This window comes from Oncorhynchus gorbuscha, linkage group LG16 (assembly GCF_021184085.1).
Source record: "Oncorhynchus gorbuscha isolate QuinsamMale2020 ecotype Even-year linkage group LG16, OgorEven_v1.0, whole genome shotgun sequence".
In the NCBI taxonomy this organism is placed as follows: domain Eukaryota; kingdom Metazoa; phylum Chordata; class Actinopteri; order Salmoniformes; family Salmonidae; genus Oncorhynchus; species Oncorhynchus gorbuscha.
In genome coordinates this window covers 96,268,763-96,296,739 of record NC_060188.1, presented here as the reverse complement: position 1 = coordinate 96,296,739, position 27,977 = coordinate 96,268,763, and the positions used below count along the sequence as shown (strand labels likewise).

Below are 27,977 nucleotides of genomic sequence, written 5' to 3'. Positions count from 1 at the left end.
AGACCATTAGAGACCATTAGAGACCATTAGAGACCATCAGAGACCATCAAATATAATTAGAGACCATTAGAGACCATCAAAGATCAGCATCGTTTATATTAAAAAAGGATAATTGGCAACAAACATTTCTCAACAGACTAGAAAATTACAACAGGAATTCAGCCTGTCTGTGGTGTCAGAGTCACATTCATTAGTGCACATTGGACGAGTTCAAGTAGTCCCTCCTGGTTTCTTTCTGCCCCCCCCCCCGTTTGGTTTCTAGTGAATACGACCAAGGCTAGTTTGGTGTGAAACAAGGAACAAAATGGGCCTTCCAGACAGGCATGATATCATCCATCCACTCTGCTCTTCTGGGTTCCAGCAGGCAAGATTGGACGTCAGACGGACTGGGTTTCACAAATAGAAAAAAAAAACACCAAAACTGAAAAGATTTCTGTCTGTAGACCCAAAGGCTCATTTCCTTGGCAATTTCCCTTTGAGAGAGTGTCTGTTGACACCGGTAACTCAGGTAGAGAAGTGTTTGAGATGCAATGTCCAGAGGAAGAGTGGCAGGCTCTCAGTCTTCCTCTGTTTCTGTCTCCTGTGGCTGCTTGTCCCGTAATACTGGAATGACAGACTCCCACGCTGCAAGGCACTGAAACAGAGAGAGAAGGAGAGAGGAGGACATGAGAGAGAGGGAGAGAGGAGGACATGAGAGAGAGGGAGAGAGGAGGACATGAGAGAGGGGGAGAGAGGAGGACATGAGAGAGAGAGAGAGGACAGAGGGAGAGGGAGAGAGAGGGGACAGAGGGAGAGAGAGAGAGAGGGGACAGAGGGAGAGAGAGAGAGAGGGGACAGAGGGAGAGAGAGAGAGGGGGACAGAGGGAGAGAGAGAGAGAGGGGACAGAGGGAGAGAGAGAGAGACGACAGAGAAAGAGAGAGACGATAGAGAGAGAGACGATAGAGAGAGAGAGGATAGAGAGAGAGAGAGACGACAGAGGGAGAGAGGGAGAAAGAGAGAGACAAAGAGAGAGAGAGAGACGACAGAGGGAGAGAGGGAGAAAGAGAGAGACAAAGAGAGAGAGAGAGGAGACGCTGCTTAGCACTGCAACACAGAGACAGTATAATATGAGTTTTTTATGTTGCTCCATCGTCATCATAAAGATCATGTGTTTTCAATGGTTAAATAAAGACCAAATAAAACCCATTGTAACTAAAGACGTGTGTACTAGAAGCACTGGGACTCATGGGAAAGCTAAACGAGCTCTGACTCACATTATGACAGCGGAACAGAGGTGTAAAGATCTTAAGGAAAAACACACTGAAGTACCACTTAAATAGTATCTGTACTTTACTATTTAAATGTTTTTTTTACTCCACTACATTCCTAATTATACTTTTTACTCTCTACATTTCCCCTGACAACAGAAAGTACATTCTGAATGAATGCAGGACATGAAAATTAAATTCACATACTTATGAAGAGAACACTAAGTCATCCCTACTGCCTCTGATCTGGAGGACTCACTAAACAGAGAACATCCCTGGTCACCCCTACTGCCTCTGATCTGGAGGACTCACTAAACAGAGAACATCCCTGTTCATCCCTACTGCCTCTGATCTGGAGGACTCACTAAACAGAGAACATCCCTGGTCATCCCTAGTGCCTCCTGATCTGGAGGACTCACTAAACAGAGAACATCCCTGGTCATCCCTACTGTCTCTGATCTGGAGGACTCACTAAACAGAGAACATCCCTGGTCATCCTTACTGCCTCTGATCTGGAGGACTCACTAAACAGAGAACATCCCTGGTCATCCCTACTGCCTCTGATCTGGAGGACTCACTAATCAAGAGAACATCCCTGGTCATCCCTACTGCCACTGATCTGGAGGACTCACTAAACAGATAACATCCCTGGTCATCCCTACTGCCTCTGATCTGGAGGACTCACTAAACAGAGAACATCCCTGGTTCTACAGGAGGAGCTAGAGGTTCTACAGGAGGAGCTAGAGTCACCACCTTCCGGAGACACCTGAAACCCCACCTCTTTAAGGAATACCTAGGATAGGATAAGTATTCCCCCCCCCCTTTAAGATTTAGATGCACTATTGTAAAGTGACTGTTCCACTGGATGTCATAAGGTGAATGCACCAATTTGTAAGTCGCTCTGGATAAGAGCGTCTGCTAAATGACTTAAATGTCAATGTAAATGTCTACAGGAGGATCTAGAGGTTCTACAGGAGGACCTATAGGTTCTACAGGAGGAAGTAGTGGTTCTACAGGAGGAGCTAGAGGTTCTACAGGAGGAGCTAGAGGTTCTACAGGAGGAGCTAGAGGTTCTACAGGAGGACCTAGAGGTTCTACAGGAGGACCTAGAGGTTCTACAGGAGGACCTACAGGTTCTACAGGAGGACCTAGAGGTTCTACAGGAGGACCTAGAGGTACTAGAGAGACTAGAGGCACTATGGGTAAAAGAGGATCTAGAGGTTCTACAGGAGGATCTAGAAGTTCTACAGGAGGACCTATAGGTTCTACAGGAGAAACTAGAGGTTCTACAGGAGGATGTAGAGGTACTACAGGAGGAAGTAGAGGTGCTACAGGAGGAACAAGAGGTTCTACAGGAGGAACTAGAGGTTCTACAGGAGGAACTAGAGGAGAAATCAGAGCCGAGACCATTTTCTTCTAGTTGAACTATGATCACCTGGGTTACACCAAGAAAACCAAAACAAACCATTTACCAGGTCAGGGTCGAGATAAGGGCTGGGTTAGGATAAAGATTTTGGCAAGGGACAATTATATATATTATAACAAAAGGCAGTGGGCAGTCTCCCCTCTTACCTTCTCATAGTACTGGATGTTGTGGTCTGCCATGCCAGTGAGTAACTGTCTGAAGTCTTGTCTCTTGTTGTTCTGCCAGCGGTCCCAGTCTGACTTCAGGTCAGCATTGCAACACTCCACTCTGTCATGGCACTTCTCCACGTCTGTAGGCACCTGCTGTAGGGAGGGGACAGAACTAATCACCTGCTGTAGGTAGGGGTCAAAACTAAACACCTGCTGTAGGGAGGGGACAGAACTAAGCACTGCTGTAAGGAGGGGACAGAACTAAGCACCTGCTGTAGGGAGGGGTCAGAACTAAGCACCTGCTGTAGGGAGGGGACAGAACTAATCACCTGCTGAAGGGAGGGGACAGAACTAAGCACCTACTGTAGGGCGGGGACAGAACTAAGCACCTGCTGTAGGGCGGGGTCAGAACTAAACACCTGCTGTAGGGAGGGGACAGAACTAAGCACCTGCTGTAGGGAGGGGACAGAACTAAGCACCTGCTGTAGGGAGGGGTCAGAACTAAGCACCTGTTGTAGGGCGGGGTCAGAACTAAACACCTGCTGTAGGGAGGGGACAGAACTAAGCACCTGCCGTAGGGAGGGGACAGAACTAAGCACCTGCCGTAGGGAGGGGACAGAACAAAGCACCTGCTGTAGGGAGGGGACAGAACTAAGCACCTGCTTTCGGGAGGGGACAGAACGAAGCACCTGCTGTAGGGAGGGGTCAGAACTAATCACCTGCTGTAGGGAGGGGACAGAACTAATCACCTGCTGTACGGAGGAGACAGGAAACAGAACTAAACACCTGCTGTAGGGAGGGGACAGAACTAAACACCTGCTGTAGGGAGGGGACAGGAAACAGAACTAAACACCTGCTGTAGGGAGGGCACAGGAAACAGAACTAAACACCTGCTGTAGGGAGTGGACAGGAAACAGAACTAAACACCTGCTGTAGGGAGGGGACAGAACTAAACACCTGCTGTAAGGAGGGGACAGAACTAAACACCTGCTGTAAGGAGGGGACAGAACTAAACACCTGCTGTAGGGAGGGGACAGAACTAAATACCTGCTGTATGGAGGGGACAGGGAACAGAACTAAACACCTGCTGTCGGGAGGGCACTGGGGACAGAACTAAACACCTGCTGTCAGGAGGGCACTGGGGACAGAACTAAACATCTGCTGTAGGGAGGGGACAGAACTAAACACCTGCAGTAGGGAGGGGACAGGAAACAGAACTAAACACCTGCTGTAGGGAGGGGACAGGAAACAGAACTAAACACCTGCTGTAGGGAGGGGACAGGAAACAGAACTAAACACCTGCTGTAGGGAGGGGACAGAACTAAACACCTGCTCTAGGGAGGGGACAGAACTAAACACCTGCTCTAGGGAGGGGACAGGAAACAGAACTAAACACCTGCTGTAGGGAGGGGACAGAAAACAGAACTAAACACCTGCTGTAGGGAGGGGACAGACCTAAACACCTGCTGTAGGGAGGGGACAGAACTAAACACCTGCTGTAGGGTGGGGACAGGAAACAGAACTAAACACCTGCTGTAGGGTGGGGACAGGAAACAGAACTAAACACCTGCTGTAATGTGGGGACAGGAAACAGAACTAAACACCTGCTGTAGGGAGGGGACAGGAAACAGAACTAAACACCGGCTGTAGGGTGGGGACAGGAAACAGAACTAAACACCGGCTGTAGGGTGGGGACAGGAAACAGAACTAAACACCTGCTGTAGGGAGTGGACAGGAAACAGAACTAAACACCTGCTGTAGGGAGGGGACAGAACTAAACACCTGCTGTAAGGAGGGGACAGAACTAAACACCTGCTGTAAGGAGGGGACAGAACTAAACACCTGCTGTAGGGAGGGGACAGAACTAAATACCTGCTGGGTGGAGGGGACAGGGACCAGAACTAAACACCTGCTGTCGGGAGGGCACTGGGGACAGAACTAAACATCTGCTGTAGGGAGGGGACAGAACTAAACACCTGCAGTAGGGAGGGGACAGGAAACAGAACTAAACACCTGCTGTAGGGAGGGGACAGGAAACAGAACTAAACACCTGCTGTAGGGAGGGGACAGAACTAAACACCTGCTGTAGGGTGGGGACAGGAAACAGAACTAAACACCTGCTGTAATGTGGGGACAGGAAACAGAACTAAACACCTGCTGTAGGGAGGGGACAGGAAACAGAACTAAACACCGGCTGTAGGGTGGGGACAGGAAACAGAACTAAACACCGGCTGTAGGGTGGGGACAGGAAACAGAACTAAACACCTGCTGTAGGGAGGGGACAGAACTAAACACCTGCTGTAGGGAGGGGACAGAACTAAACACCTGCTGTAGGGAGGGGACAGAACTAAACACCTGCTGTAGGGTGGGGACAGGAAACAGAACTAAACACCTGCTGTAGGGAGGGGACAGGAAACGGAACTAAACACCTGCTGTCGAGAGGGGACAGGAAAAAGAACTAAACACCTGCTGTAGGGAGGGAACAGAACTAAACACCTGCTGTAGGGGAGGGGACAGAACTAAACACCTGCTGTAAGGAGGGGACAGAACTAAACACCTGCTGTAGGGTGGGGACAGGAAACAGAACTAAACACCTGCTGTAGGGAGGGGACAGGAAACGGAACTAAACACCTGCTGTCGAGAGGGGACAGGAAAAAGAACTAAACACCTGCTGTAGGGAGGGAACAGAACTAAACACCTGCTGTAGGGGAGGGGACAGAACTAAACACCTGCTGTGAGGAGGGGACAGAACTAAACACCTGCTGTAAGGAGGGGACAGAACTAAACACCTGCTGTAAGGAGGGGACAGAACTAAACACCTGCTGTAGGGACGGGACAGAACTAAACACCTGCTGTAGGGAGGGAACAGGAAACAGAACTAAGCACCTGCTGTAGGGAGGGGACAGGAAACAGAACTAAACACCTGCTGTAAGGAGGGGACAGAACTAAACACCTGCTGTAAGGAGGGGACAGAACTAAACACCTGCTGTAAGGAGGGGACAGAACTAAACACCTGCTGTAGGGAGGGGACAGGAAACAGAACTGAACAAGGCACTAGAGGGCATATGGCTACGCTCTGAACAAGTTACAATGGGCATAGCAGAGTTAGGGGAAAACATAGCATTATGCTAAAATAGTCTAAATGAATAGTTAGGGAAAAACATAGCTCGTTCGCATTAGCATTGACAGTATACAGAATTGTAAGTAAATCAAATCAAATTGTAAGTACATTGTTATAGCTAGGTAATGACCATATAGACAGCACAAAAATATCTGAGACCAGGCTAGGAAATGACCATAGGAGTTCGAAAGAAAATGACCAGGCTAGGTAATAGTTCAGTAGAGTTGGTAAAACCAAACAGATCTGAGACCAGGCTAGGTAATAGTTCAGTAGAGTTGGTAAACCCAAACAGATCTGAGACCAGGTTATAGTTCAGTAGAGTTGGTAAACCCAAACAGATCTGAGACCAGGTTATAGTTCAGTAGAGTTGGTAAACCCAAACAGATCTGAGACCAGGTTATAGTTCAGTAGAGTTGGTAAACCCAAACAGATCTGAGACCAGGTTATAGTTCAGTAGACTCACTGTGCATGATGCTCTTTCCTCTTTCCGGAAGGCAGCAGCTTCCAGTTTAGCCTCGTATTCAGCCTGGATGTTATCCCTCTTCTTCAGTACAATCTGGCAGAGCAGAAACACACCCGACTAAATATAAACCACAGTCCTTCTCCTTTAGAACAGCCTGATAGAGCACAGGTCAGAGATGTCAACACGTCAGAGATGTCAACACGTCAGAGATGTCAACACGTCAGAGATGTCAACACGTCAGAGATGTCAACACGTCAGAGATGTCAACCCGTCAGAGATGTCAACCCGTCAGAGATGTCAACACGTCAGAGATGTCAACACGTCAGAGATGTCAACCCGTCAGAGATGTCAACACGTCAGAGATGTCAACACGTCAGAGATGTCAACACGTCAGAGATGTCAACACGTCAGAGATGTCAACACGTCAGAGATGTCAACACGTCAGAGATGTCAACACGTCAGAGATGTCAACCCGTCAGAGATGTCAACACGTCAGAGATGTCAACACGTCAGAGATGTCAACACGTCAGAGATGTCAACACGTCAGAGATGTCAACAGATGTCAACACGTCAGAGATGTCAACAGATGTCAACACGTCAGAGATGTTAACAGATGTCAACACGTCAGAGATGTCAACACGTCAGAGATGTCAACACGTCAGAGATGGTCAGAGATGTCAACACGTCAGAGATGTCAACACGTCAGAGATGGTCAGAGATGTCAACACGTCAGAGATGTCAACACGTCAGAGATGTCAACACGTCAGAGATGTTAACAGATGTCAACACGTCAGAGATGTTAACAGATGTCAACACGTCAGAGATGTTAACAGATGTCAACACGTCAGAGATGTTAACAGATGTCAACACGTCAGAGATGTTAACAGCCTGCTGCAGAGAGAGGCCAGACTGCTTCAGCCACAAGGCAGCCCAGAAGGGTTGTGGTTCATACACCCTCTGCATCAGATCTCTCACTTAGACTGACACTACTAAAAGCACTGGAGCCATTCATTATGCTCATCATTGCAATCTAGTCTTCATAATTAAATCATAGTTTTAATCATCAAATAAAAAATAACATGTACAGTGCCTTGCAAAAAGTATGTCGTTTAAAAAAAAAGATGAATAAAAATGTCAAACTTTAAATATTGCTGTTGCATAAGTATTCATCTCCCTGTTACAGACACCTTTGTCAGTAATTACAGCTGTGAGTCTATTTGGGAGCTATGCACACCTGGATTGTACAATAGTTTAGATGTCCGTACCTTCATACCATACCTGTGCCATCCTGGGATATATGGTATTACCGGGAGGCACACAAGGGGCACACTGTATATAGCCTCCACATTGACTCTGTACCGTAACCCCTGTATATAGCCTCCACATTGACTCTGTACCGTAACACCCTGTATATAGCCTCCACATTGACTCTGTACCGTAACACCCTGTATATAGCCTCCACATTGACTCTGTACCGTAACACCCTGTATATAGCCTCCACATTGACTCTGTACCGTAACACCCTGTATATAGCCTCCACATTGACTCTGTACCGGTACCCCCTGTATATAGCCTCCACATTGACTCTGTACCGTAATACCCTGTATATAGCCTCCACATTGACTCTGTACCGTAACACCCTGTATATAGCCTCCACATTGACTCTGTACCGGTACCCCCTGTATATAGCCTCCACAATGACTCTGTACCGGTACCCCCTGTATATAGCCTCCACATTGACTCTGTACCGTAATACCCTGTATATAGCCTCCACATTGACTCTGTACCGTAATACCCTGCATATAGCCTCCACATTGACTCTGTACCGTAATACCCTGTATATAGCCTCCACATTGACTCTGTACCGTAATACCCTGTATATAACCTCCACATTGACTCTGTACCGTAATACCCTGTATATAACCTCCACATTGACTCTGTACCGTAATACCCTGTATATAGCCTCCACATTGACTCTGTACCGTAATACCCTGTATATAGCCTCCACATTGACTCTGTACCGTAATACCCTGTATATAACCTCCACATTGACTCTGTACCGTAATACCTTGTATATAGCTTCCACATTGACTCTGTACCGTAATACCCTGTATATAGCCTCCACATTGACTCTGTACCGTAACACCCTGTATATAGCCTCCACATTGACTCTGTACCGTAATACCCTGTATATAGCCTCCACATTGACTGTGTACAGTAACACCCTGTATATAGTCTCCACATTGACTCTGTACAGTAACACCCTGTATATAGCCTCCACATTTACTCTGTACCGTAACACCCTGTATATAGCCTCCACATTGACTCTGTACTGGTACCCCCCTGTATATAGCCTACACATTGACTCTGTACAGTAACACCCTGTATATAGTCTCCACATTGACTCTGTACAGTAACACCCTGTATATAGCCTCCACATTGACTCTGTACTGGTAACCCCCTGTATATAGCCTCCACATTGACTCTGTACCAGTTCCCCCTGTATATAGCCTCCACATTGACTCTGTACTGGTACCCCCTGTATATAGCCTCCACATTGACTCTGTACTGTAACACCCTGTATATAGCCTCCACATTGACTCTGTACCGGTACACCCTGTATATAGCCTCCACATTGACTCTGTACCGTAATACCCTGTATATAGCCTCCACATTGACTCTGTACCAGTACCCCCTGTATATAGCCTCCACATTGACTCTGTACCGTAACACCCTGTATATAGTCTCCACATTGACTCTGTACCGTAATACCCTGTATATAGCCTCCACATTGACTCTGTACCGTAACACCCTGTATATAGCCTCCACATTGACTCTGTACCGTAATACCCTGTATATAGCCTCCACGTTGACTCTGTATAGCCTCCACGTTGACTCTGACCGTAATTGTATATAGCCTCCACATTGACTCTGTACCGTAATACCCTGTATATAGCCTCCACATTGACTCTGTACCGTAACACCCTGTATATAGTCTCCACATTGACTCTGTACCGTAATACCCTGTATATAGCCTCCACATTGACTCTGTACCGTAATACCCTGTATATAGCCTCCACATTGACTTTGTACCGTAATAACCTGTATATAGCCTCCACATTGACTCTGTACTGTAACACCCTGTATATAGTCTCCACATTGACTTGAATACCCTCTCCACATTGACTCTGTACCGTAATACCCTGTATATAGCCTCCACATTGACTCTGTACCGTAACACCCTGTATATAGCCTCCACATTGACTCTGTACCGTAATACCCTGTATATAGCCTCCACATTGACTCTGTACCGTAATACCCTGTATATAGCCTCCACATTGACTCTGTACCGTAATACCCTGTATATAGCCTCCTCATTGACTCTGTACCGTAACACCCTGTATATAGTCTCCACATTGTTATTTTATTGTTTCTCCTTAATTCATTTGTTGGATCTTGTTTTCTTCTTCGTTGGTTATTAGCATTTCAGTGTTGTATTTGGCACATGTGAACAAATCAAATGTTATTAGATTTTTATAACTTATGTGATTTGTTAAGTCAAAGAACTAATTTAGGCTTGCCTAAACAAAGGTGCTTATGATTATATTTGAGTTATTACATTTTTTATGAATCTTTAAAATTGGAAAAAAAATAAAGAATTCTTTCATCCACTTTGAGAGTATTTTGTGTATACTGTTAACAAAAACTGACAATTATATACATTTTAAACCCACTTTGTAGCACAATAAAACAATAAGAAATCCAAGGGGTCTGAATACTTATTTTGTTATATTGTTTGATATACCAATCTAAACTTAAACAATGATAGGGGGCGGCAGGGTAGCCTAGTGGTTAGAGCGTTGGACTAGTAACCGGAAGGTTGTGAGTTCAAACCCCCCAGCTGTCGTTCTGCCCCTGAACAGGCAGCCCACTGTTCCCAGGCCGTCATTGAAAATAAGAATTTGTTCTTAACTGACTTGCCTGGTTAAATAAAGGTCAAATTAAAATTTTAAAAAAATAAATTAAAAAAGTTAGGGTTAGAATGGGTGGAAGTGAAAATCAGAGATAAACACCAAATTGTAGTGCCTGAAGAAACCCTAAACTCCAAGCTAGCTCTTATTCTGTCTCAACACAAACATGACTGGTCAGCAAAAGTAATTATAGGGAAAGAGGAAGCGACACGTCCTGATGTGGTGAAAGTCTTGCTTTCCTCAGCAGTCTGGGGGGACTTGAGAGAGAGGGAAAGAGAGAGAGAGGGAAAGAGAGAAGGAAAGAGAGAGAGAAAGAGAGAGAGAGAGAGAGAGAAAGAGAGAGAGAGAAAGAAAGACAGAGAGTGAGAGAGTAAACCAGACTTTTCCAGGCTGAAAAGCCATCTGAATGAAATATGTGCCTTCTCACCCCTTTGGCTGTTTCCACATGTTGTTGTGTTACAGAATTACTGGCCAACATTATAACTGACCTACATACAGTACAGTACCCAATAATGTCAAAGTGGAATTATGTCTTTCACAATTTTGACGAATTAAATAAAACATGAAAAGCTGAAATGTCTCTTAATAAGTATTTAACCTCTTTGTTGTGGCAAGCCAGAATACGTTCCAGAGTAAAAAATGTGCTTAACAAGTTTAACGTTACTTTTGAATGAACCTTCTCTGTACCCAACACACACACAATAATCTGTAAAGTCCATAAAGGCAAGCAATGAATTTCAACCACAAAGACCAGGGAGGTTTTTCTTCCATTTTCAATGTCTCCCAAAGAAGGGCACCTATTGGTAGATGGGAAAAAGCAAAACGTTTATTTTATTTTAAAAGCAGATATTGAACATCCCTTTGAGTATGGTTAAGTTATTAATTACACTTTAGATGGTGTGTCAATAGACCCAGTCACTACAAAGATTCAGGCATCCTTCCTAACTCAGTTGCCGGAGAGGATGATGACTTTGTTATCGCTTCCTTTTAGGTGATTGTAGAATTTAACGGCTCTTTGTTTGTCCTATTTAGTGAAGTCTTGGTTGGTGACAGTGGTCAGGACCCACAGACCTGTTTTCTCAGAGCAATGGGCTCTATGCTGATTCAAGTATTTTTAGCCAGATCCTAATTGGTATGTTGAAATTTATGTTCCTTTTGATGGCATAGAAGGCCCTTCTTTCCTTGTCTCTCAGATCGTTCACAGCTTTTTTTGGTTGGACAGGTTTCTCAATTTCTTTCTTAAATGTTTTGCATTCTTCCTCAAACCATTTGTCATTGTTGTTCATTTTCTTCGGTTTTCTATTTGAGATTTTTAGATTTGATAGGGAAGCTGAGAGGTCAAATATAATGTTTAGGTTTACTAATGCCAAGTTTACACCTTGACTATTGCAGTGGATCGTAGAATTCAATGCAGCCAGCAGGTCAAATGAATAACCAAGTCACTATACTATAGTATACTGTATTCTACCGTACCTTCATGGACTCGATATAGAGGACGTATTCTACTGTACCTTCATGGACTAGATATAGAGGACGTATTCTACTGTACCTTCATGGACTCGATATAGAGGACGTATTCTACTGTACCTTCATGGACTAGATATAGAGGACGTATTCTACTGTACCTTCATGGACTAGATATAGAGGACGTATTCTACTGTACCTTCATGGACTCGATATAGAGGACGTATTCTCGGAGCACAGGCAGGAAGTCTTCGCTCATGTCCTGGGTGAGTTCATCGAGGGCGCTGGAGCAGTTAGCCATGCAGCTGGCCACGCCCTCCAGAGGCCCCTGTAGCTCCGCCTCCGACAACGCCCAGGTAGTGTAGACAGGACCGTACTCACGCAGCTCTACCTGGTACTCTGAATACACAGTGGAGGAGGGACACAGTAGTCAGAGACAGGATAGAGAAGGGGACAGTCACCGCCCAGGTTAGACAGGACCGTAAACACACACACACACACACACACACACACACACACACACACACACACACACACACACACACACACACACACACACACACACACACACACACACACACACACACACACGTCTTGTACAGCTAACCTTGTGAGTACACACAATTCAGTCCTATTCCAAATCCTATTTTCCCCAAACCCTAACCTGCACTCTGGCCCCTAACCCCGGCCCCTAACCCCGGCCCCTAACCCCGGCCCCTAACCCCCCTAACCCTTATTGGCCCCTAACCCTTATCGTAATTCTAACCCTGCGCACGCACGCACGCACGTACGCACGCACACACACACACACACAGAGTCAGGCAGAGAGACGGCCTACAGGGAGGAGGTGAGGGCCCTCGGAGTGTGGTGTCAGGAAAATAACCTCACACTCAACGTCAACAAAACTAAGGAGATGATCGTGGACTTCAGGAAACAGCAGAGGGAACACCCCCCTATCCACATCGATGGAACAGTAGTGGAGAGGGTAGCAAGTTTTAAGTTCCTCGGTGTACACATCACAGAAAAACTGAATTGGTCCACTCACACTGACAGCGTCGTGAAGAAGGCGCAGCAGCGCCTATTCAACCTCAGGAGGCTGAAGAAATTTGGCTCGTCGCCTAAAACCCTCACAAACTTCTACAGATGCACAATCGAGAGCATCCTGGCGGGCTGTATCACCGCCTGGTACGGCAACTGCTCCGCCCACAACCGTAAGGCTCTCCAGAGGGTAGTGAGGTCTGCACAACGCATCACCGGGGGCAAACTACCTGCCTTCCAGGACACCTACACCACCCGATGTCACAGGAAGGCCAAAAAGATCATCAAGGACAACAACCACCCGAGCCACAGCCTGTTCACCCCGCTATCATCCAGAAGGCGAGGTCAGTACAGGTGCATCAAAGCAGGGGCAGAGAGACTGAAAAAACAGCTTCTATCTCAAGGCCATCAGACTGTTAAACAGCCACCACTAACATTGAGTAGCTGCTGCCAACATACTGACTCATCTCTCGCCACTTTAAACAATGCCACTTTATATAATGTTTACATACATTACTACATTACTCATCTCTTATGTATATACTGTACTCTACACCATCTTGCCTATGCCGCACGGCCATCGCTCATCCATATATGTACATATTCTTATTCATTCCTTTACACTCGTGTGTATAAGGAAGTTGTGAAATTGTTAGATTACTTGTTAGATGTTACTGTGCGGTCGGAACTAGAAGCACAAGCATTTCGCTACAGTCGGATTAACATCTGCTAACCATGTGTATGTGACCAATACAATTGGATTTGGCAACACAGAACAGAAAAGACCCAGTAATAACCAGCGTTACCCGACTGTTCTTTGATGATTCTCTGTGCTATCCTGTCGATAGTACCCAGCTTCTGCGTGAACATATCCAGGTAGTCTCCCATAGCAGAAAACTCCACGGGTCGACCCCTCAGCTTGTACCCTCCTGTCACGTACTTCACCGACTCCCCCATCTTAGAGAGCAGGGCTAGGCCTTGTCTCTTATTCAGGTCCTGAGGAGAAACCACAACGATTAGGGTCTTGTCTCTTATTTCAGGTCCTGAGGAGAAACCACAACGATTAGGGTCTTGTCTCTTATTCAGGTCCTGAGGAGAAACCACAACGATTAGGGTCTTGTCTCTTATTCAGGTCCTGAGGAGAAACCACAAGAGTTAGGGTCTTGTCTCTTATTCAGGTCCTGGGGAGAAACCACAACGATTAGGGTCTTGTCTCTTATTCAGGTCCTGGGGAGAAACCACAAGAGTTAGGGTCTTGTCTCTTATTTCAGGTCCTGGGGAGAAACCACAACGATTAGGGTCTTGTCTCTTATTCAGGTCCTGGGGAGAAACCACAACGATTAGGGTCTTGTCTCTTATTCAGGTCCTGGGGAGAAACCACAACGATTAGGGTCTTGTCTCTTATTCAGGTCCTGGGAGAAACTTTGATTAGGGTCTTGTCTCTTATTCAGGTCCTGAGGAGAAACCACAAGAGTTAGGGTCTTGTCTCTTATTCAGGTCCTGGGGAGAAACCTACGATTAGGGTCTTGTCTCTTATTCAGGTCCTGGGGAGAAACCACAGTATTGGTCTGTCTCAGTAAATGGGAGTCACCACAGTACTGATTCAGGTCCTGGGGAGAAACCTACATTAGGGCCTTCTCTTATTCAGGTCCTGAGGAGAAAACAACACGCAGGTTAAACACAACATACAATCAACACAACGTTAGTGTTTACCTTCATTACACCAACAGATGGTTAGTGTTTACCACTGTTACCACATTACACCAACAGATGTCTCAGAGACTTTGATTGGAGATTCCTTCAAGCTTTATTCATTCACAGTGGGATGTATGAATGCTAATGCCTTGCAAACATTTGTAATGCCTACAGTATTTGCAAAAATCTAACATACTACACGTTGTGCCATAACCGGGAAATTCAGTAATCACCCTAATCAGATGACTGGGAATGCAGCTATTTTCAAACCCCGATGAGCCTCTGTAATCCTAAAAGTTCAGCAACCAGTCAGAAACAACCAGTTTCCCTCATTCAGCGACATCTCCTTCGCATAGAGTTGATCCGTTTCTGGATATTGGCGGGTACTGGAACACGCTGTCGTACACGTAGATCCAGAGCATCCCAAACATGCTTAATGGGTGACATGTCTGTTGAGTATGCAGGCCGTGGAAGAACTGGGACATTTTCAGCTGACAGGAATTGTGTACAGATCCTTGTGAAATGCATTATCACGCTGAAACACGAGGTGATGGAGGAGGATGAATGTCACGACAACAGACCTCAGGATCTCGTCAGACCTCACGGCAACAGACCTCAGGATCTCGTCACGGCAACAGACCTCAGGATCTCGTCACGGCAACAGACCTCAGGATCTCGTCACGGCAACAGACCTCAGGATCAGGCAACAGACCTCAGGATCTCGTATCTCTGTGCTTTCAAATTGCCGTCAGATAAAAGACCTGCAATTGTGTTCGTTGTCCCATAACCATGACCTGTTCATAACGTTGACGTGAGCAAACCTCTCGAACCCACACGACGCCATATACACGGTCTGCCATCTCCCCGGTAAAACCAGGATGAATCCGTGAAGAGCACACTTCTCCAGTGTTCCACTGGCCGTTTGCCCACTGAAATCGGTCACGATGCCAAAGTGCAGTCAGGTCAAAACCCTGGTGAGAAGGACGAGCAGGTCAGCTTCCATGAGACGGTTTCTAAAAGTTTGTGTAGAAATTCTTCGGTTGAGCAAACCCACAGTTTCATCAGCTGTCCGGGTGGCTGGTCTCAGACGATCTCGCAGGTTAAATAGCCGGATGTGGAGGTCCTGGGCTGGCGTGGTTACACGCGTTCTGCGGTTTTGAGGCCGGTTGGACGTACTGCCAAATTCTCAAAAACATACAATTCTCTGGCAACAGCTCTGGTGGACATTCCTGCAATCAGCATGCCAATTGCACGCTACCTCAAAACTTGAGACATCTGTGACAAAACATTTTAAAGTGCCATTTTATTGTCCCCAGTACAAGGTGCACCTGTGTAAGGATCATGCTGTTTAATCCCCTTGTTGATATGCCACACTTGTCAGGTGGATGGATTAACAAATGTCTTCACACATTTTTGGGGAAATAAGCTTTTTGTGAGTATGGAACATTTCTGGGATCTTTTATTTCAGCTCAGCTCAGCGTATTTGTTTTGTTCAGATTAGAAAATATGCCATTTAGCAGTGACTTTTATCCAAAGCGACAGTTTTTTAATGTTATTTTTTACCTTTATTTTACTAGGCAAGTCAGTTAAGAACAAATTCTTATTTTCAATGACGGCCTAGGAACAGTGGGTTAACTGCCTGTTCAGGGGCAGAACGACAGATTTGTACCTTGTCAGCTCGGGGATTCGAACTTGCTACCTTTCGGTTACTAGTCCAACGCTCTAACCACTAGGCTACCCTGCCGCCCCTACATAGTAGTGAGTACATACATTTTCATACTGGTCCCCAGTTGGAATCGAACCCACAACCCTGGTGTTGCAAGCACCATGCTCTTCCAACTGAGCTACACGTGATCTTTCACACCAGCGACCCGCTTTCGTTTCCCTGCCCTGCTGTTACACTGGTGTCAGAAGAGGGATTTCATGCCATCTCTGATATTCCGGCTCATAACATTATAATAAGTAACTCGAAAATGCTGCACGCAAAAATACTAATATTAGATAGCAAGGCTCTTGATCCAGGAGGGGATTCTCCAGGAGTTTGATTCAGCAAGAAGCTAACCAGATAGATCTGGGGTCTTCAACAAGCAGATCGCCAGCTAAGCTAACCAGCTAGATCAGGGGTCTTCAACGGGCAGATCGCCAGCTAAGCTAACCAGCTAGATCAGGGGTCTTCAACGGGCAGATCTCCAGCTAAGCTAACCAGCTAGATCAGGGGTCTTCAACGGGCAGATCTCCAGCTAAGCTAACCAGCTAGATCAGGGGTCTTCAACGGGCAGATCTCCAGCTAAGCTAACCAGCTAGATCAGGGGTCTTCAACGGGCAGATCTCCAGCTAAGCTAACCAGCTAGATCAGGGGTCTTCAACGGGCAGATCTCCAGCTAAGCTAACCAGCTAGATCAGGGGTCTTCAACGGGCAGATCTCCAGCTAAGCTAACCAGCTAGATCAGGGGTCTTCAACGGGCAGATCTCCAGCTAAGCTAACCAGCTAGATCAGGGGTCTTCAACGGGCAGATCGCCAGCTAAGCTAACCAGCTAGATCAGGGGTCTTCAACGGGCAGATCGCCAGCTAAGCTAACCAGCTAGATCAGAAGAGTTTCATGGTAGAAGAGAAGAATGTCTCAGTGTGTGTAGACCATGTATCTGATAATGTCTCAGTATGTGTAGACCATGTATCTAATGCTGTCTCAGTATGTGTAGACCATGTATCTGATGCTGTCTCAGTATGTGTAGACCATGTATCTGATGCTGTCTCAGTATGTGTAGACCATGTATCTGATGCTGTCTCAGTATGTATAGACCATGTATCTGATGCTGTCTCAGTATGTGTAGACCATGTATCTGATGCTGTCTCAGTATGTGTAGACCATGTATCTGATGCTGTCTCAGTATGTATAGACCATGTATCTGATGCTGTCTCAGTATGTATAGACCATGTATCTGATGCTGTCTCAGTATGTGTAGACCATGTATCTGATGCTGTCTCAGTATGTGTAGACCATGTATCTGATGCTGTCTCAGTATGTATAGACCATGTATCTGATGCTGTCTCAGTATGTGTAGACCATGTATCTGATGCTGTCTCAGTATGTGTAGACCATGTATCTGATGCTGTCTCAGTATGTGTAGACCATGTATCTGATGCTGTCTCAGTATGTGTAGACCATGTATCTGATGCTGTCTCAGTATGTATAGACCATGTATCTGATGCTGTCTCAGTATGTATAGACCATGTATCTGATGCTGTCTCAGTATGTGTAGACCATGTATCTGATGCTGTCTCAGTATGTATAGACCATGTATCTGATGCTGTCTCAGTATGTGTAGACCATGTATCTGATGCTGTCTGGACAGTGAAACAGCACCTCTCTGTCTCAGTATGTGTAGACCATGTATCTGATGCTGTCTCAGTATGTGTAGACCATGTATCTGATGCTGTCTCAGTATGTAAAAGACCATGTATCTGATGCTGTCTCAGTATGTATAGACCATGTATCTGATGCTGTCTCAGTATGTATAGACCATGTATCTGATGCTGTCTCAGTATGTATAGACCATGTATCTGATGCTGTCTCAGTATGTGTAGACCATGTATCTGATGCTGTCTCAGTATGTGTAGACCATGTATCTGATGCTGTCTCAGTATGTGTAGACCATGTATCTGATGCTGTCTGGACAGTGAAACAGCACCTCTTTGTCTCATTTGATTGATTGATGCCAGAAATCATTTGGCCTCACTTGATACATTTGTTAAAATAAAAATAATGGGTTGTCCTGGTGCAGCAAAACATCCCAGAGGGTGGCCAGATTGATTTCCTTCACACCAATCAAATACCAAAAATGGCCTCTAAATGGTCCAAAACAAAGGGTGGCCAGGTTGGATTTGGCTTCACAAATCTAGCAATAAATCTAGCTAATCAAATCTAGCAAAACACCCCCAAGGGTGGCCAGGTTGGATTTGGCTTCACACCAATCAAATCCTAAACATCATTTTATTTTCTGGCCTGCTTGTGTTGATGTCCTGCAGTAGGTAGCTAACGAAATATGCCCTTTTCTTAAGCCATGGACAGAGAGATTGGGATATGGACTTGATATTTGTACACTGTCTCTTTAAAAACGTCAGGTTTGTGATGACAACATGCAAGAGATTCATTCATTGCTGTGATCATTGATTTCCTGAAGAAACTATCCCTCTTCCTCTATTGGTCCAAATGACCAGGTTATTAACTAGCTAGTCAGTGGGGTAACAGGGCTGAACAAAGTGTCAACAAATGATGAACAACTTAGACGCGTGAGTAGTTTCAAATGCGGCCCAGGTAATTGTTTATGAATGTGAAATGCTGTGCTGGTAATCTGCTATAGGGAGATAAAATGCTGTGCTGGTAATCTGCTATAGGGAGATAAAATGCTGTGCAGGTAATCTGCTATAGGGAGATAAAATGCTGTGCTGGTAATCTGCTATAGGGAGATAAAATGCTGTGCAGGTAATCTGCTATAGGGAGATAAAATGCTGTGCAGGTAATCTGCTATAGGGAGATAAAATGCTGTGCTGGTAATCTGCTATAGGGAGATAAAATGCTGTGCTGGTAATCTGGGTCAGATGTTTCAACATGGTTTGTTGAAAAGCAGGCCGTATTCGCTGTCGTCATGGTAATGGTGTAACCATGACGCTAACGAATCTGCACTCGCTTGTTTCTCATTCAGAAACAAATGGTACAACCAAGCCTTATTATTATCTGAGAGATGTTTTTCCATAGTCGCACAGTGCACCCAAATTACAACCTCCCGTCTACGGAAAAAAAATATTTTGTTGCATATTTGGGATTTGGCATTTTAGAGCTCTGACTGCAGGTATTTACTTAAAAAGTAACTACAAATATTCAAATGAATATAAAAAATATATATATATCACAAAAAATGGCAAAATTGACATGATAGAAAAATGATCCCGTTGCTATATACCCCGGTATAGAGTATATACGGTATACTGCCCACGCCTATACCTTAGCAGAGAGGAAGGCATTGAAGTGTTCGTTGAACGACAGGACAGGATGGTCAGCCACTCTCTTCAGGAACTTATCCAGAGCCTTCCTTCTCGTCTCAACAAACTCCTCAGAGAACCGGTCCACCACCCCCTTCATCACAAACTTCTCAGGGAGGGGCTGGAGGGGGCAGAGAGAGAGAGAGGGGGAAGAGAGAGAGATAGGGGGAAGAGAGAGAGAGAGGGGGAAGAGAGAGAGGGGAGAGAGAGAGAGGTAGGGGGCAGAGAGAGAGAGAGAGATAGAGAGAGGAGAGAGAGGGGGGGAAGAGAGAGAAAGAGAGAGAGGGGGAAGAGAGAGAAAGAGAGAGAGAGGGGGAAGAGAGAGAGAGAGAGAGAGAGAGAGGGGGGAGAGAGAGAGAGAGAGAGAGAGAGAGAGAGAGAGAGAGAGAGAGAGAGAGAGAGAGAGAGAGAGAGAGAGAGAGAGAGAGAGAGAGAGAGAGAGAGAGAGAGAGAGAGAGAGAGAGAGAGAGAGAGAGAGAGAGAGAGAGAGAGAGAGAGAGAGAGAAAGAGATAGGGGCAGAGAGAGAGAGAGGTAGGGGGGCAGAGAGAGAGAGAGAGAGAGAGAGAGAGGTAGGGGGCAGAGAGAGAGAGAGAGAGAGAGAGAGAGAGAGAGAGAGAGAGAGAGAGAGAGAGAGAGAGAGATAGAAAGAGAGAGAGAGATAGGGGGCAGAGAGAGAGAAGAGAGAGAGAAAGAGATAGGGGCAGAGAGAGAGAGAAGAGAGAAAGAGATAGGGGCAGAGAGAGAGAGAGAGAGAGAGAGAAATAGGGGCAGAGAGAAGAGGAGAGGAGAGAGTCATTCCTCTTGGTTAGTGGGGAAACAGGGGTTCAGATCCTACCAGTTACGCTTGTACATAACTTACTGGTATGAGATGTGTAGTCTAGGTTTAGGGGTCAGGGTTAACTTACTGGTATGAGATGTGTAGTCTAGGGTTAGGGGTCAGGGTTAACTTACTGGTATGAGATGTGTGGGCTGAGTGTCCTCCAGCTTGGTCCTGAGCCAGTCAAAGTCCTGGTAGCGCCTCCTGACAGAGTACTCTGGTAGGTCAAACTCCACCCGCGTTGTCTGGAGAGAGAGGGTTACACTGTGTTACCTAAAAGACTAAAACCTCACAGAATACTGCCAAGAAACAACGACAATTTATCTCAACCAATGGCATATGGGCTTTTTAGGTGATGCCGCCCTGTAATAAGCATAAATATTGATCTTGTAAAATCCCAGCGCTCCTCTCCTGGGTGCTGTTGGAGAGATGCATCACTGCGGCGCTCCAACAACCTTCCGTCCAAAACACATCCTGTTAAATCGTGATATGATCAGCTGTTCCTGGACAACTGTGTGATCACGCTCTCCGTAGCCGAAGACTTTCAAACAGGTCAACATTCACAAGGCCGCAGGGCCAGACGGAATACCAGGACGTGTACTCAAAGCATGCGCTGGCAACTGACATTTTCAAACTCTCCCTGTCCGAGTCTGTAATACCGGCATGTTTTAACCAGACCACCATAGTCTCTGTGCCCAAGAACACTAAGGTAACCTACCTTAATGACTTCCGACCCGTAGCACTCACATCTGTAGCCATGAAGTGCTTTGAAAGGCTGGTCATGGCTGAGATAAACACCAACATCCCAGAAACCCTAGATGTCTTCAATTTGCATACTGCCCCAACAGATCCACAGATGACGCACTCTTTATTGAAATCCAGAATGCACCTGGATAAAAGGAACACCTACCTGAGAATGCTTTCATTGACTACAGCTCAGCGTTCAACATCATAGTGTCTTCAAAGCTCATCACTAAGCTAAGGATCCTGGGACTAAACACCTCCCTCTGCAACTGGATCCTGGACTTCCTGACGGGCCGCCCCCAGGTGGAAAGGGGAGGTAACAACACATCCGCCACGCTGATCCTTAACATGGGGGCCCCTCAGGGGTGCGTGCTAAGTCCCCTCCTGTACTCCCTGTTCACTCATGACTGCACGGCCAGGCACAACTCCAACACCATCATCAAGTTTGCCGATGAAAACAGTGGAAGGCCTGATCACCAACAATGATGAGGAGGTCAGGTCAGAGTCCTGACCGTACAACAAACTCTTCCTCAACGGGATCAAGACAAAGGAGATGGACTACAGGAAAAAGAGTACCCGAGCACACTCCCATTCTCATCGACGGGGCTGCAGTAGAGCAGTTTGAGAGCTTCAAGTTCCTTGGTGTCCACATCACCAACAAACTAACATGGTCCAAGCACACCAAGACAGTCGTGAAGAGGGCACGACAACAAAACCTATTCCCCTTCAAGAGACTGAAAAGATTTGTACCCCCTGTATAGAGCCTCCACATTGACTCTGTACCGGTACCCCCTGTATATAGCCTCCACATTGACTCTGTTCCGTAATACCCTGTATATAACCTCCACCTTGACTCTGTACCGGTACACCCTGTATATAGCCTCCACATTGACTCTGTACCGGTACCCCCTGTATATAGCCTCCACATTGACTCTGTTCCGTAATACCCTGTATATAACCTCCACATTGACTCTGTACCGGTACCCCCTGTATATAGCCTGCACATTGACTCTGTACCGGTACCCCCTGTATATAGCCTCCACATTGACTCTGTACCCCCCCCTGTATATAGCCTCCACATTGACTCTGGACTCTGTACCGTACACCTGACTCTGGATATATACAGCCTCTACTCTTCTCTGGGAAGGACTCTTCCACTAGATGTTGGAACATTGCTCCACATTGACTCTGTACTAACAGCCTCCACCCCTGTATATAGCCTCTGACTCTGGAAGGCCTCCACATTGACCTGTACCGTAGATGTTGGAACATTGCCTCCACATTGACTCTGTACCGTAACCTGTATATAGCCTCCATTGACTCTCTGGGAATTTTTCTGCTCTTTAATTATTTGTTATTCTTATCTTCCTGCATTGTTGGTTAAAGGGCTAGATTTCACTGTTGGATGTGACAAATAAAATGCGATTTGATTTGTAACGTATAACAGCCTCCACTCTTCTGGGAAGGCTTTCCACTAGATGTTGGAACATTGCTGCTATAACAGCCTCCACTCTTCTGGGAAGGCCTTCCACTAGATGTTGGAACATTGCTGCTATAACAGCCTCCACTCTTCTGGGAAGGCTTTCCACTAGATGTTGGAACATTGCTGCTATAACAGCCTCCACTCTTCTGGGAAGGCCTTCCACTAGATGTTGGAACATTGCTGCTATAACAGCCTCCACTCTTCTGGGAAGGCTTTCCACTAGATGTTGGAACATTGCTGCTATAACAGCCTCCACTCTTCTGGGAAGGCTTTCCACTAGATGTTGGAACATTGCTGCTATAACAGCCTCCACTCTTCTGGGAAGGCATTCCACTAGATGTTGGAACATTGCTGCTATAACAGCCTCCACTCTTCTGGGAAGGCCTTCCACTAGATGTTGGAACATTGCTGCTATAACAGCCTCCACTCTTCTGGGAAGGCCTTCCACTAGATGTTGGAACATTGCTGCTATAACAGCCTCCACTCTTCTGGGAAGGCTTTCCACTAGATGTTGGAACATTGCTGCTATAACAGCCTCCACTCTTCTGGGAAGGCCTTCCACTAGATGTTGGAACATTGCTGCTATAACAGCCTCCACTCTTCTGGGAAGGCTTTCCACTAGATGTTGGAACATTGCTGCTATAACAGCCTCCACTCTTCTGGGAAGGCCTTCCACTAGATGTTGGAACATTGCTGCTATAACAGCCTCCACTCCACTCTGGGAAGGCCTTTCCACTAGATGTTGGAACATTGCTGCTATAACAGCCTCCACTCTTCTGGGAAGGCCTTCCACTAGATGTTGGAACATTGCTGCTATAACAGCCTCCACTCTTCTGGGAAGGCTTTCCACTAGATGTTGGAACATTGCTGCTATAACAGCCTCCACTCCTCTGGGAAGGCCTTCCACTAGATGTAGGAACATTGCTGCTATAACAGCCTCCACTCTTCTGGGAAGGCCTTCCACTAGATGTTGGAACATTGCTGCTATAACAGCCTCCACTCCTCTGGGAAGGCCTTCCACTAGATGTAGGAACATTGCTGCTATAACAGCCTCCACTCTTCTGGGAAGGCCTTCCACTAGATGTTGGAACATTGCTGCTATAACAGCCTCCACTCCTCTGGGAAGGCCTTCCACTAGATGATGGAACATTGCTGCTATAACAGCCTCCACTCCTCTGGGAAGGCCTTCCACTAGATGTTGGAACATTGCTGCTATAACAGCCTCCACTCCTCTGGGAAGGCCTTCCACTAGATGATGGAACATTGCCCTATAACAGCCTCCACTCCTCTGGGAAGGCCTTCCACTAGATGTTGGAACATTGCTGCTATAACAGCCTCCACTCCTCTGGGAAGGCCTTCCACTAGATGTTGGAACATTGCTGCTATAACAGCCTCCACTCCTCTGGGAAGGCCTTCCACTAGATGTTGGAACATTGCTGCTATAACAGCCTCCACTCCTCTGGGAAGGCCTTCCACTAGATGTTGGAACATTGCTGCTATAACAGCCTCCACTCTTCTGGGAAGGCCTTCCACTAGATGTTGGAACATTGCTGCTATAACAGCCTCCACTCTTCTGGGAAGGCCTTCCACTAGATGTTGGAACATTGCTGCTATAACAGCCTCCACTCTTCTGGGAAGGCTTTCCACTAGATGATGGAACATTGCTGCTATAACAGCCTCCACTCCTCTGGGAGGCTTTCCACTAGATGATGGAACTTTTCTGCGGGGACTAGCTTCTATTCAACCACAAGAGCATTAGGGAGGTCGGGCACTGATGTTGGCTGATTAGGCCTGGCTCGCAGTCGGCGTTCCAATTCATCCCAAAGGTGTTCGATGGGGTTGAGGTCAGGGCTCTGTGCAGGCCAGTCAAGTTTTTCCACACCGATCTCAACAAACGTGCTTTGTGCACGGAGGCATTGTCATGTTGAAACAGGAAAGGGCCTTCCCTAAACTGTTGTCACAAGTTTGGAAGCACAGAATCATCTAGAATGACATTGTATGCTGTAGCGTTAAGATTTCCCTTCACTGGAACTAAGGGCCGAACCATGACGAACAGCCCCAGGCCATAATACTCCTCAGCAACCCACACGCAAAACATCTTCCCACAGCCAGAACAACAGCTTGGGACTTCATTCCACAACTTCCCTGGTCTGGAAGATTTTCCAATGAGCAGTCTTGGTGTTTAGATTGGACATCTGATCAGGAGGGAAATGAGGAGGAAGAAATTAAGGAAATAACACAGTTCCCTCACTAAGTTGGTCTATTGGATGAGTCGCCCGGCCTATAGGATGAGTCGCCCGGCCTATTGGATGAGTCGCCCGGCCTATAGGATGAGTCGCCCGGCCTATTGGATGAGTCGCCCGGCCTATAGGATGAGTCGCCCGGCCTATTGGGTGAGTCGTCGGCCTATTGGGTGAGTCGCCCGGCCTATTGGGTGAGTCGCCCGGCCTATAGGATGAGTCGGTCGGTCTATTGGTTGACAATATAAAACACAGAATTCTAATTGTAAGAATGCTCATTGAATGTAAGGGCACTCTAAAAACATTTTAGAGTGCCATTTTATTGTCCCCAGTACAAGGCGCACCTGTGTAATGATCATGCTGTTTAATCGGCTTCTTGATATGCCACACCTGTCAGGTGGACGGATTATCTTGGCAAAGGAGAAATGCTCATTAACAGGGATGTAAACAAATTTGTGCACAAAATGTGCGTAATGGAACATTTCGGGGATATTTTTTTTTAGCTCGTGAAACATGGGATCAACATGTTACATGTTGTGTTTTTATTTTTGTTCAGTATACCATGCTTCCATCCACATTACAGGTAATATTTTCCACATCTCCTGGGCGGACCTACCTTAGTGGCGACCATGTAGGTGATGTAGGTCTCCATAGTGGAGACGTGTTTCTTCGGGTCTTCGACGGTAACAAAGAGGTCACGTGTCTCTCCATCCAGGTCGTCATCCAGCTGCAGCCGGTTCAGGAGGGAAGATGAGGAGGCGGGACTAGATGTCTCCACCGACTCTGCGTCCCATTGGGCAGACTCAGGTCCTAGTAGCAGAAAACAAGTAAATAGCAACATAATTAGTACGCCTGTGTCCCAAATGGCACCCTATTGGGCCCTGGTCAAAAGTAGCGCACTATGTAGGGAATAGGGTGTCATAGGGCTCTGGCCAAAGGTAGCGCACTATGTAGGGAATAGGGTGTCATAGGCTATTATTATCCACCGGTGTTTTACAGACCAGGTACTGCCTGAGGAGTGCCTGAGCCCAGACCGGAGGGAGGTCTGCATCCCAAATGGTACCTTTAATTAAAGCACTAACTTAGGCCAGAGCCTCAAACGGAGAGCAATATATAAAAAGGGGAATAGGTCTGCGGTCAGCTGCCAGTCCTGAGCTAGTAGCTAGGACCCCTGCTGGTGGTTTGGATTTTGAGCCTGGCTGCTCTCTGACTGTTGCCGATTCCTCTGCAGATTGCTTCTGTGACGGGCTTGAGAACCTGGACATGGCGCCGGCGATAACGGCCTCAGAGCTTCAGGACAGCAGCTTACGATGAGCTCCAAGGTCCCTCTCTCTTGGAGCACAGCGGGCATGCAGGAGTTTCCACTTTGCCCCCTGCAGAACAGGTTTGATGAGCTGGGTAGGACATCATGCACCCAGGACTCAGGAACTTAATGCGGTGTGGTTCTGCCTGCCAAGGGTCAGTCTACAAGACTTTCCTGTCCACCTCCTGCTGCGGCCTCGTCCAGACACCTTGCCGTCTCAATCCCACTGCTCTACTGGACCTCTCCTCTTCCACAGACCTTCCTCTCAAACTTCTTGACAGTGGAGATAGGGACTTCGTAGATGAGCAGAGGACAGAGTATTCTTGGGAGGATGCCATGCTGATACATCCGTGCTTTTAACTTGCCGGGCATTTCTGACCGGTCAACCTCTCAGCGAGACTTCTCCAGGTCCTGACAGTTGGCCTGGATTTATGTTGTGTCCTTCAGGCTGCTGTTAAACACCTGGCCAAGGCTCTTAACTGGCTTAACCGAGACGGTGGGGATCAGTGTCCCTGCGAAGTGGAATCTGTCTACGGCCTTGCCCTTCTTCAAAACCATCAACCCTGATTTTGTTGGCTTCAAGCTCATTCACGCCCATTCAATCAGCTTCTCCAATCAGCTTCTCCAACCCAGAATTCACCTGCTTCCTGACACTGACTCTGTCAGGTTGTCCATAAAGGCTCCGATTGGTGGTTGTATAGCTGCCCGGGAATTGGTTCGGGGCAATCAGCTTCAGCAGACGTCATAATCATGTTAAATCGCCAGGGAAAAACAGGATCACAGGGATGGTGCAGCCTGGGATAATTCCCACCTCCTCTGCAACTCTGATGTTACTGACCCTGATGAGGTCTGCCACTCTGTCTGGGACATGGTGTTTTGTCATTGTAGTCTGCAACAGCTTGTGAGGATCGACCCGTAGGCGTTGGCAAGGTCAAGCCAGAGCACTGCCAGGTTTGGTTCCGGGGCCCCAGCACTCAGCGTCAGAAGACTTGTTACCTTGACTAACCAGTGCCCCCGCACATTGACTCTGTACCGTAACACCCTGTATATAGCCTCCACATTGACTCTGTACTGGTACCCCTGTATATAGCCTCCACATTGACTCTGTAACGGTACCCCCTGTATATAGCCTCCACATTGACTCTGTACTGGTACCCCCTGTATATAGTCTCCACATTGACTCTGTACCGTAACACCCTGTATATAGTCTCCACATTGACTCTGTACCGGTACCCCCTGTATATAGCCTCCACATTGACACTGTACTGGTACCCCTGTATATAGCCTCCACATTGACTCTGTACTGGTACCCCTGTATATAGCCTCCACATTGACTCTGTACCGGTACCCCTGTATATAGCCTCCACATTGACTCTGTACTGGTACCCCCTGTATATAGCCTCCACATTGACTCTGTACCGGTACCCCCTGTATATAGCCTCCACATTGACTCTGTACTGGTACCCCCTGTATATAACCTCCACATTGACTCTGTACTGGTACCCCCTGTATATAGCCTCCACATTGACTCTGTACCGGTACCCCTGTATATAGCCTCCACCTTGACTCTGTACTGGTACCCCCTGTATATAGCCTCCACATTGACTCTGTACTGGTACCCCTGTATATAGCCTCCACATTGACTCTGTACTGGTACCCCTGTATATAGCCTCCACATTGACTCTGTACCGGTACCCCCTGTATATAGCCTCCACATTGACTCTGTACCGGTACCCCTGTATATAGCCTCCACATTGACTCTGTACTGGTACC

At 46.7% G+C, this 27,977-nt stretch overlaps 1 pseudogene; it reads right to left on the bottom strand.

The window, feature by feature from the left end:
* Positions 1-78: 78 nt before the first annotated feature.
* LOC123999866 lies at positions 79-26,552 on the bottom strand (annotated as a pseudogene).
* Between the last annotated feature and the right edge of the window lie 1,425 nt (positions 26,553-27,977).